At 41.7% G+C, this 12201-nt stretch overlaps 1 protein-coding gene across 3 annotated transcripts in view; it reads right to left on the bottom strand.

The window, feature by feature from the left end:
• The window catches only part of il1rapl2 (interleukin 1 receptor accessory protein-like 2), a 487862-nt gene extending 479314 nt beyond the window's left edge, over window positions 1–8548 (bottom strand). For 2 of the 3 annotated variants that reach the window (XM_085472996.1, XM_085473006.1), the window contains exon 1: window positions 6789–8547. The gene's annotated coding sequence lies outside the window, so the exon portion shown is untranslated. Of the gene's footprint in view, window positions 1–6788 lie in introns of all 3 variants that reach the window. The other variant, XM_085472988.1, reaches the window with a different exon arrangement.
• Between the last annotated feature and the right edge of the window lie 3653 nt (window positions 8549–12201).

Here is a 12201-nt window from a genome sequence, read left to right as displayed (position 1 = left end):
ATGGCAGAAACTCGGTGGTGCTATGTAAGTTGGTTTTTACTTGTGCAGTCTGAGATGAGATGTTTCTCCTACGTCTCACTGAAGAGCTGGTCCAAGCACTAAAGATTGCTGGCTAGCAAACTAGGCTAGCATAAATACACACCCACAGTTTGAACTTTTGAAGAACTATTCTAGTCTATCAGTTTTATTTAGCTGTTTGATTTGTATGATGTTTGCCACGGAAAAGGCAAAACCAGAGCAAACTAGCAACAGCAAAATTACAGCAGTGTCTCTCTCTTCTACCCGCTCATCACTGTAGAGTTGGCTAACATGCCAGGCCAGAGTAAAGACACAGAAACATTTTACATTTTTAAAGCTTTATATTTAGACATATGAGAGTAGCATTGATCTCCTTGTCTAACATTTCTGCAAATAGAATATTACTCAAATCTGTAAACCCTTCATTTCGGTTACCCTGAAATTTTTAATCACTCTTTTTATAAAGCAGAAAAATGTAACTCATATGTTGAAATGTTCTTTTAGGCTACATTCACACTGCAGGCGAAAGCGCATCTTTTCTGACCCTATGCGACCCATATCCGATCATGGTATGACAGTGTGAACAGCACAAATCCGATATTTTCAAATCCGATCTGGGTCACTTTCGTATGTGGTACTGAATCTGATACATATCTGATGTTTTAGAAAGCGACTGCTGTTTGAATGGTCATGTCGCATTAAATCCGTCTTTTATGTCACTGACACAAGACAGACGCCAATTATCAGCGCCGGAGAAGACATCACGAAAGCTTCCTGGACATCCAGTGAAACTGTTGGGAAGACAATGTTGGAGAAACGTGAACATTTTATTTGTACTGTATAATCTACAGATTCTGACAAATCTGCAACTATCCTTTGAAACACCGCTCCTCTCTAAAACAGCAATAAGGATCATTATTAGGCCAAATGTAAATAACAAAATAACTTTATAACTTAAAGCAAAATTGGGAAATGTAAAGTCCGAAACAAGTCTTTATATTAAGGCCTTCAGTCAAACAATACTGTTTGCTCTGAGTCTAAACAGAGCACGTTGTGTGTGACGTCGTCTTTTGTGCATGCGGCCGCTTGGAGCGTTTACACTAGAGCGCGTTTGCTGTCACATTTTATTTGTAGTGTGAACGAGCAGACAAAAAAATTGGATTTGATCAAAAAAATCGGAATTGAGCATTAACACCTGAAGAGTGAACGTAGCCTAAGTCTGATCATTCAGGCAGTGGAGCTGACCACTGCAGATTAAACACCCTGAGTTTTCTTGTAATACAATCCAAAAGCATTTTTATTTAGACAAGATGGCTGTCTCTGAAAAAACATTACAAAAACTAAGAAAAGGTGAGCTATTTTTAAGTAGAACTGCAATACACAGAATATGCAAGTATACACATGCTACATGGGAGTTTCCACTTCTTTTATCGCAAAAAAGTGTTCTAATGTTTTTCATATATTCAATAAAGAATTAACCACGAGTCTGATGTATAACTGCTTCTTGCCACTGAACGAGTTCTTTCATATGACACAAAATAGGCTCCTTGATCATTTTATCTTGCATGAGATTAAATTATGCCGGATTTTCACTGAAGAATAAGGATTCCCACATTGTATGACAATACTTTGATCAAAGCTGCTCTTTGAAATGTTGCAATACACAAGTCATAATAATATCGCACATGCCATGCGGCATACGACTGATCAGAGGGTTCGATGTAAAACACAAGAGACAAATCCAGAGCGGAGAAGAGCAGAGCTCCAAATAAATCAAGCTCCGTGAAGCGGGTAAAGAGAAAGAAGAGTTAAACAAATAATTCGATTTTAGATGAACCCTTTAAGTCTTTGACTGATTTTTAATTTCCCCCTGAAGAGGTTGAGCATCCTAAATTCACAACTTTAAGGTCAAAAGTGAACATTCGTAGGTGTAGCTGCGTTCCCACGAAAGGTGAGATCTAAACAACGAGTTTGCAACTTGATTAATCAACCTGATAACAAGTGTTTTTCAGAAGTTTCTAAACCTTCTTACCTCCAAGAAGCTTCTATACTATGCTATATGCTACAATGCTATACCTGTTCAAGTCACAGCCTTTTCAGTTAGTTGCATATTAGTAACTGATATAGCCTGGTTCTTGTACTGGGACCTTTCTGGATTAGAAGAGTTTGTCATTGCGTACATGTTACACATGAATAAACATCAACTTTTAATTGCTGAAATCTAAATTTCATTCTTCACACTGGAAACGTCGTCCGCAGCAGTAGGTCCAGCTCACCCACCCCAGCCAAGGCCCTGGCTCACACTCATTCTCATTTAAACACCATTCAGCTAGCGCTCCCTAATCCCACACTAGTTCTGAATACAGAAAAGAGTGGGTTCATGGTATCCTGCATATGTGCCTGTGCCTTTCCTGCAATTAAAGCTGACCAGCACACACAATGTCTTAGAAGTATATATGCAGCAGACTTTCATTTAACATTTATATTGTAAACTTAAGCTAGGCTTTGTGTAGAGAATGACTGAGTTATATGAAGGTTGCCCTGCATTGTGCACAAAACCCCCACAGTTCTCTATATGAACAGGCTTTACAGTCAAGAAGAACTCTAACAGTATTCATATATAAAACGTCTCTGCTTAAGCTTCTAAAGCATTGCATCTCCCATTTAAATCTTGAAAATGAAATTCAAGATCCAGTAAAACCCTAACTTTACATATTTCATATGTACATACAAAGCTTGCTAGAAGTGGCTTGATGTATTCTACACATACAAATGGTAAGGACTCCAAACTGTCCTAAAATGTTTTGTTTCTTGTTCTCGAGTCTCCCTCATAAAGGAGAATTTTACTTATTTGAAACTGCCTGATTAAGATGTAATAAATCCAGCATATACAATATGCTGTATACCAAGCTTGCCTGTACAAATAAAAGGCATTTCTATATAGTGGCTTTCCAAGTTATCTTTAAATGTTGTGTAATTGCAGAGGTAACACTTGTGAGCGGCTTCAAACTGCTCGGCTCACACCCAAGGCTGGGTTCACATGTAGGTTCAGGCAGCACAAGACCTTTGCTTAAGGTTGGGGAAAGATCACGTTTTCCAGTTTTAAATCAGACAATAAATGTTTCCACGTCCCCGGGTTAATGCTTAAACACAGACATAAAAACAGGCATGGAATCATCAGGTGTGTACAAATATTAAAATAAAGTGGATATTCTAGTATAAAAAATGTCTTAACCTTCAACGCATGTTGTGAGTTTTCATTTTTGCACTGTAGTGCTCCCACAGCAATAGCTTGAGGTGACTTTTGTTTGTGTTAGAGAATCTAATTCTTCACAGTGGGACAACAGGCCCAAAGCGATGGTAAGTAACACAGGCGAGTCTGTCTTTGTCTTAAAGGAAATCCTTCCTCACTGCTGTTTAGGAAAGTGCCTGGAAAGAAGTTGTGAAGTTTGAAATCAACATCTTTTCCAACTTAAATCTGAGAAGATAATGCATAAATGTATAGCATAGAATAGTGTCCTCAACATCATCCCCTGTATATCTGTCTCACACTCGCTCTCATTCATCCCGCTGTCGTTCCAGCCAATCTTCCTCCTCCCATATATTTCCAGCATCTCTTCGTACCTCATCATCCCCTCCACAATTTATGACTCTCTCTCTCTCTTCTCTTCTTGCTTCATGTCTTTAAATCTGTTCTCTCTTCTTATTTCACTTTATCTCCTCTTCCCTCCTTGTACGAGTCTCCTTCCTCCTCAGCTCTTTTGCAAATCATTTAGTCCCTTATGGCAAAATTTCTCTTTTTTTGTAAGTGCAGAGCTATTATAGCTCAATGTTGACATTAAAAGTCTTTTTTCAGTTTGTACAGTATATTGCATCGTTTTAACAAGGATTCAATATATAACAGGTGCTCAACTGAATTAGCTTTGCCTCGAAACAATTATAATGGAAGAAACAGCAGCAATTCCCTCTGCGCTATACTCCTCCTCTCCCCTTCTTCCTCATCGCCCCTCTTTTCTGCTCCTCTTCCAACTTTCCGTGGTTCCGCCTGCTGTGAGCGCGTTGTACTTCTTGCTACTGATCTTTAGTTTCATCCTTTTTTTCTCTTTTCTGTGTCTAAGTTTTCTCTCATTGCTGTCTCCAGAATCTGAGGGCAGCTAAACGCACTGACTGAAGCATCGCAGAAAAGTGCACTTTTCAGGTATCTTGATCATTTTTACGCATGTACATAGAAGTGTGCGGTTCAACATTTACATATTTCAAATGTATCCAGCATTGTTTGGTGTCAAACTTGGTAAAGTTGCAGTTTAATTGGACTCAACAGGTTCAAATAAATCAATTTCTGACTTATATTTTCTCCAGTATCTCGAGTTTGCAGTTATGGTGAGATGAAAACAAAGCAGAAAGTTTCTCTAATCGGGCTGTGACCTGCTGATGAGGATAAGGATACATGATGCTTTTGAAAATTCTCCCAAGTCTTTCTAATCCATATAGCCCACGGTCGTTCGGCTTTACAGCTGTGAAGCTGTTGCCAAATGTGGGAATGTTTTATTCAGACGGAAAATTTACATGTGATGAAAATCTTTATACAGTAAATACCTTCCAGCTTTGGGCATGTCTACACACTTCCAACTTTTTAAGGGTATTTTCTACGACAGGCCAACTAGACTGAGCACAGTCAGGCGTTGAGTGAGATGGAAAATATGGGACTTTTTATTATGTTTTCACCTTTCTCTGATGGAAACATAATACTCCAATCAGCATTTATTCTGCTACCATTGGATGGATCTATTAAGGCCAAGTTACGTCCACTTTATGCAAGATGGTTTGGAATACCACTTAATGTGTCAGAGGCTCCACACCAACACACAAACAGAGTGAAGGTGTGCAGGGACAGGTTAGTTGTTGTTGCAGCTGGAACAGTTTGAGGGTTACACGGCTCAAATAATCTAAAATATCACAAGAGAAAAGTCTCAATAACATTACTAACATTAATAATCACGAGGGCCATTTACTGCGTAATGAGTTCTTTTACTTTGACAGCTTCGCTTGCAGGACTGTTCTGACACATCGCTGTAATGGATCTGAACATTCTCACCACTGCTCTTCTGTTGCCCCGATGTTTCTCCAGTACCTTCAATCTCCCATCTCTGCGCCCCTGCTGTAAATTACTCCCACCCCCTTCTCCATCTTTGTAATAGATGGCTGATGCTGGTCAGTGTGACAGAGTCGCCCTGCCGCCGGTTCATCTACCTGCTGATCAGATCTATATGACATCAGCTTCACACAATAAATCAGCGCGCACACCCCTGCAGTTTCTGGTGGGTGCACGGCCTCCGTCCATTCGGACGATTGATGCGCACCTTATTGCTAAACGCCCAATATAATTAAACTCCCAACATCCCACCCCGTGTGTGCGCGCACGTGTGTGTGTGTGTGTGTGTGTGTGTGTGTGTGTGTGTGTGTGTGTGTGTGTATCCTGCTGGTGCATTGCAATGCACTCACATGCACAATTTGAATACACGTCTGTTCTTCCTTTTTCCTCTCACACAAAGTGTTAAAACTATAAACTCACACTTTCTGCCACTGCCTTCTGGCACTACACATCTTTTTTACATACACTTACACACGCACACGCACACAGTCTCTCTCTGTTCATCCTCACAGAGAGAGAGAGAGAGGGAATGGGGAGTGAGAGAGCACCTGCTTGTTTGTAAAGCACTCAGACAAACGGTCATCTGTGTTTGGGAAGACTTGAACAAATGGGAAAATTATACAGTGGAACCTAAACGACACTCTTTCACCCAAAGATGCATCGTCCCACGCAGCCGAGGAGACATTTTGGAGCATATCCAGTATTTTTTTGTTTGTTTGTTTTAATGCCTGTATTTGTTAAGAGCATATGATGAGTATACCTGAGCAGAAGGTAAATAAACTAGGACTTCAGAAATAAGTACTGGAGCTGCTAAAGAAGTGAAATAACCAGAGAGACACAATAAGATGCAAAACTTAAAGATCATAAGACCCCAAAGGGACCAGAGCGAGACAAACTGCCAGGTCACGCAAACATACAAAGAAAAGGACACAAATGACAAGCGCGTGTGCAACAAGACTGAGGTGGGAAGGAATAGCAAAGAAGGAGACAAGCGACGCAGAATAACGACCGCAAAGAGACCGCTGAGTCCTCTGCAACCTTAGAGACACGGATGTGAGTTCAGAATGAACAATATTTCCTGCTTGGATGCCGACTCTTTATATCGCACTACAACTCTGGCTGAGAGTCCCTGAGCTTCCCTGGAGGAAATGCGATTCACCCGCGATGTCCAGCTTTTAGCACACTCGTGTTATTTTATCCGCCCACGTGTACGCTGATGCATGAATAGCAGGCAGCCTGTTGGCCTTGCAGTGAGTTTAAAAACCAAAACTGTCCAATCAAAGTGTCAAAGCCTGAATTTGTATCCAATCAAAACGATTGTAACTAACGAATGGACGCACGTCCTAAATAAACGACACCCGTGTTCTCTCCCCCTTTCCTCGCGCGTAAAAATGCTCTTCTTCACCTGAGTCTCTCACCTCTGACAAACACACACACACGCGAGGATCAGGCGCACTCCCTGCTCTCTCGCTCTTTCTCTCTCTGTGACTCGCGCCCTCGCTATCTCGTATACTCGGCCAGCGCGCACACACACACACTCTCAGCACGAGAAGTAAACTCATCACCCGCACTCATTACGCGCACATAGGCGTTAAATCGGAGCGTGACATCCTCTTACCTGGTGTTTCAGAGGAACTAATCCTGAATCCAAGCAGATAACGGAATCTTGACCAGACACAAAGGTTAAAAAAATAATCCCAGCACTGGCTCTCTTTTCTTTCCTCCTCTCCAAAGTGACGGGACGATATAAGCGTAAATAAACAGCCGAAGAAGGTTGTTTTCTTCTCTCCTCTGCCCCCCAAAAATGAGATGTAGACCCTCAGACAGCCTCTCTGGCTATAAAAGGAATAAAATCCCTTTTCCTCTTCTCTCCTTCTTTCTCCGAGATGTTGGTAGGATAAAGTCTCCTCCAATTAACCGCAGTTAGGCATCTCCCCCGCTCTCCCTCTCTCTTTCTCTCTAGCTTTCCTTTCCTTTCCTCCGCCCTCCGTGTATCCCGCTCCTTTCTTCCAGGACAGGATGGAAGACAAAGAAAAAGCAGGTACAGACCTCTGTGTTCAGTCTTTTCTCTGACTCTGTCCGGGCAATGGTGTGGAAGAGTCGCTCTACTTTGCGCAGCCAAAAATAACTTCCAATCTCCAAACTGGAATCCCGAGAAGCGCTGGCACTCAAATAATCTCTATTAAATTCTTACAATATTCATACTGTGGCGCTGTAGTAGAAATGACGCCTTTATGTTCGTCCTTGTTGCACTTTGTGGAGGTTTTTCTCTGTCCCTATAATATCTCTACAGGGGATTTAACGCGCCAGCAGCAGTCAATGTGTGCCCACAGAAATGTTGAGGTACTTAATATTTTATGATTTATGATCTCTCTAAAAGTCATGTATAATTCCTTTATATAAGGTTCATTCCAAGTTTCACTGCTTGCAAGACAGCTGAAGGGAATGACAGGAAATGTGTCCTTAATGACCAAGTAATAATCTGCAGGTTCCAGCTTTGTGGGTTGATATCGTCAGTGTATCGATTCATCAATAAGTAGATCCAGAGGGGCTGCTGGAGAGGCATGAGAATCAAGCTGCAGTGCACCGTTCACCTTTCTCCTCACATCCACTCCAACAGCTCAAAGTTTGTCCGTTAAAAATCTCCAGAAGTCAGTCAGCCAATCTATCAGCTCATAAAAACAATGAGTCCATACTCAATCAGCGGTCGATTACTTACAGCGCAGTAATTCAGGAACAGGCTTCCGCTTTCCCCTAATTTTCCCCAAAAGACCTTTTTGGAAATAATAGCTTGCGCGTGTTCTCCATTTCTCTCTGCTGTCTCCTCTTTGCTCTCCCCCTTTTCTTACTTTTCTTCCTCTCCAGGAATGTGTCCCTTACAGGTCAGAGTGTTAAACCAACCTTTTTTCTTTCCTGGACACAATCCCGGAATGTGCTTTGCTGCCAAAATCACAAAAAAAGTCTACTTGAAATGACTTTTGGAAATCCTTCTCGTAGCGCTGGGAGAAAAGGGAGAGGAGGGGAGAGCGCGAAGCCTTCAGCCGCTTCTTCTGGGTCGTCCACCAACCCGATGAAGAGGAATGAGGAGATGGGGAGGAGGAACAGGGGGAGCAGTATCTCCTCCCTTTTTTAAGCTACAGAACGATGAAGGGACCAGAAGAAGAGGAGACTGGAAGGAGGAAAGTGTCTGCTCCTCTGATTAAACCACAAAGGAGGAACACCACTTTTGATTCGGTGGCTGAAACAGCGCCTCTTTTCCCCCTCTCTTCCAGAAATACTTACCCTGCTCATCCGTTTCCCTCAGATACTTTACTACCTGCCCACAGAAAGACAGATAAGAGACATGAAATCTGCCATTTCTCGCGGAGGCTTTTATCCAAAGTGCCTTAAGAGAGTCCACAAGAGAGCGCAGAGAAGCCAGAGAGAGAGAGAGAGAGAGAGAGAGAGAGAGAGAGCGAGCGCTTTGGGCAAAGAAAAAAAGAAAAAAAGAAAAAAGAAATTAAAGGAATATCATTTTTCTTGTTTCTGTGTTTTTGTGTGTGCTGATGTTTAAACCCGTGCCCATGTCAGCTGGTTTACTGTCGTGGGTAACACGGAGGGTTTGTGTTGTTGAGATGAGACATTGATAGAAATGACTGGGACAGACTGCACCGGGCTGCTCTCGCTCCCCACGCGAACGGCGCTGTTCCTTCAGCACTACACAGACACACAAACACACAACCACAGCCAGAGTGGCGAACAGAAAGAAACGAGGTGAAGGTGCACAGATACGATTTTCTTACATTAAACTGGACTTTTTATGTAGTTAGTTAGTTTTTGTTTTATTTTTCCCTCTTAGTGTTTGTGAGTTGGTGTGTTCATATCATCTTACCTGCATTTTAACGCTACAGATCTTTATTTTTAGAGGGAAAAACACAAAGGGGTAAAAAGAGAAAGTTTTAGAAGAAAAAATATATAAGGGAGGCTCGTAACAGAGGGAGTGCGTGCGAAGGAGACAGCGAGGATAGCCAAGTGTTGCTGCTGGGGTTTTGTTGCGTCAGGAGGGTGAACAGTGCCACATTGTTGCCCCCTTTTGGCCACTGAGGGAAATTATCTGAGGGGGCGAAATGGGAAAAAACATTTAATGGTGAAGGAAGGATGCTTAGTAGAATTATCAGGAATTAGATATTTGTTTCTTTTTTAAACAGGGTCTATAGGCTTTAATTTGAGGAGGGGAAACACTGTTGTTACACTTCTATTTTAAAATACGGGGGGTAGTGTTTTTCTTATCTGTAATGCTTTTCCAGAGAGTGCAGCACGAGTTCAATTATGAGAAACAATATCAGTTAAAACAGAAACTATATCATTAAGTTCATGCTTCAGTCACCAATGACCATTTTCCTCGGGTCAGGGACTGAAAGTTTCATGGCTAAATGAGAAACTGTGACTGCAGTTAAACCTCCACATGCTGCCTGGCTAATTGGCCTATGATCTAAGGCAGAAATTACAGAGGTGAGAGGGGAGGAGTCTCTGGATCCTTATGCCTCACCTGTTTAAGTTACTACTTACCAACACCTTTACTTTGAAAATATTTAGAAATTTAAAGCAAAGAATGTGTCAGCTGCTTATTTTTCTTAATTTCTGTCACTTACATACAGAAACAATGTGAACAGGATGTGGCAACAGAATGCACGTGAAACAGAGAGGAGACACATTCAAAAAGAAAACACGGGACAACATATACAATGAGAAACTGTTACAAATGTACATTTGGGAACTCTTACAAACAGTGCAGTTGTAGCTTTGAGAGCGAGTGGAATGAGAATGCATTATTTCAAGGTAAGTCCAGAATAAGTTACACTGAAGAGAGAGAGATATACGCAGTGAATTATCCCCATCGGAGACTATGAGGCTAAAATGTGCCATAGCATGCATTCACACCGGGTTATACAGACAGTAAATATTGTGATTATCATGCAAATTTAAAATGCTTAAATATTAATAGACATAAGAGAGACAATTCTTCCATTCACAGAGTTGAGTCTTGCTAAAACATGTTATGTTGACTGATAGCTTGTGCATAGAGGCTGGAGGTACGGACAGGTGAGTCAGGGTACTGTGGACTATCTCAGAATGCAAAGCTTTGGAACAGATGGTTAACTAGATGTTTAGGGTCACTGGCAATCCTAGCTGCCCTTTTCCTCACCCTAGTGTCATGCGGTTCCTAGATGGAGCGGAGCAGACAGCCAGCAAGGCACCTACCAGTGCGGAAAATATGCTGGACCTTGTCCCTGGAAAGGAGACTGCCTGTTTTAGCTTTGGTGTACGATGCGAGGATCTTGTCAACAAGGGATGCCTAAAATTGGCTAAAGAGACATCATATGTGGCCACAGTTAGGGATACAATCATGCTCTACCCTCCAGGAAAAATTCAAACCAGAATAAAAAAAAAATCATTTATGCACTTCTTTTTTTTTAATGCACTACACGTCTTAGTCTGTGTGGACTTTCTCTAAAAACTGCTAAAATTTATATGAGGCTGGGTTGATTACTGCTTTAGCCCTACTTTAGATATTTTATTGTGCTTTTGTAGTCTTTTGAAGATTTTAAATACACTTCATTCTCAGTAATATTTAAAGTAGAAAAGAGTACTTTCAATTTTGGATTGGCTAATAATCTGTAAAATATATTTTACCTGTTTTACGCCCCACTTAAAAACGAAGTGTTGACTGGGGTGAGGGGTAACACAAAGTGAAAGAGAAAACATGAACTACCGGAGAATACTGTAGATGTCATTAAACAAGATTTATTGCCCAAAACTACTACAGTAAAAATAAACACAGGGAAGCTCTTTTCTTCAGGGTCTCCAAGGCCAAAACAACAAACAAAACACCCCCTTTAGCTAAAAATCAAACCAAGTACTCTCTAACCAAAACAAAATACAATGGCTGAGCTCCCTGTCTAACCAAAACAGGAGAAAACTGTTGAAACAAAAATGGCAGAGAACCCCTACCTGCTTCCACAACGACGAACTAATTAACACAGTAAGGGCACACCTTTGCTTACAATAAAAGAAAGAAAACCAAAGTTTCACAGAGTTCAAGTTCTCACACACACACACACACACACACACACACACACACACACACACACACACACACACACACACACACACACACACACACACACACTCACTAAGGCCTGCTGCCCAAAACACTATAGCTCACAGCTCTGGCCAAAAATGAAATGGGGGACATGGAAGGGGTGTGGCAGTTTAGGATGGCAGACTATATGCTGTGGCTGACGAGCTGGAACACACCTCAATGGTGGAATAGTTGAGTTGATGAGGCTTGAACTTAGCTGAGAAGTAGGAAACCGGGTGACTGATGCCATCAACTCCATCCTGTAACAGTACTGCTCCAGCGCCAGTAGCGCTTGCGTCCACTTCCAGCTTGAAGGCCTTGCTGAAGTCCGGAGCAGCCAGTACAGGGGCACTGCAAAGGAGAGACTTGGCACAGTATTAGATTATTCTGTTATTATATGTTACCTTATATATGTAATCAAAGTAGTTGAATTAGAATACTGCTGTAGATCACATTATACCCTTTAATATAGAGTGTGTGAGCTGTATGTAGTGTAGTTCTCATTATACTTTTGAGTTAACAGAACATATTCACATATTAGTTCATTAGATAAATGTGCATCACTCTGTATCCTTGATCTGCTGGGAATGTGTTACACTGTTTTCTTGACATGCTTAATTGTTGAATCATGAAGAGAAGGTTGTAAGCAGGAGACTCTGTGTCTAAAGACAGGGGAGATAGATAGACCACATTCCACACCCCCACCTTACAGAAAGCAGAGAAACAACTGCCGAGGTCATAACTTAGGCGCTGTAACAGAGAAAAAATGTGATGTTTTGGCTTTTACGACTAGCTGGGGGCCACTAGAGACTATAAAAAGCTGAGCAACCCGTCACCATTTTGAGACATGTGCCTGACCCTCTGGTAGCATCTCTCCCGTCCGGACGTTGTAATGCTCTGACTGTTGAAT

This window comes from Copadichromis virginalis, linkage group LG2 (genome assembly GCF_057382275.1).
Source record: "Copadichromis virginalis isolate Kocher_CV1m ecotype Utaka linkage group LG2, C_Virginalis_male_GT1.1, whole genome shotgun sequence".
Taxonomy (NCBI): domain Eukaryota; kingdom Metazoa; phylum Chordata; class Actinopteri; order Cichliformes; family Cichlidae; genus Copadichromis; species Copadichromis virginalis.
The sequence above is the reverse complement of the archived record's forward strand: the minus strand, read 5'-3'. Positions and strand labels throughout refer to the sequence as shown.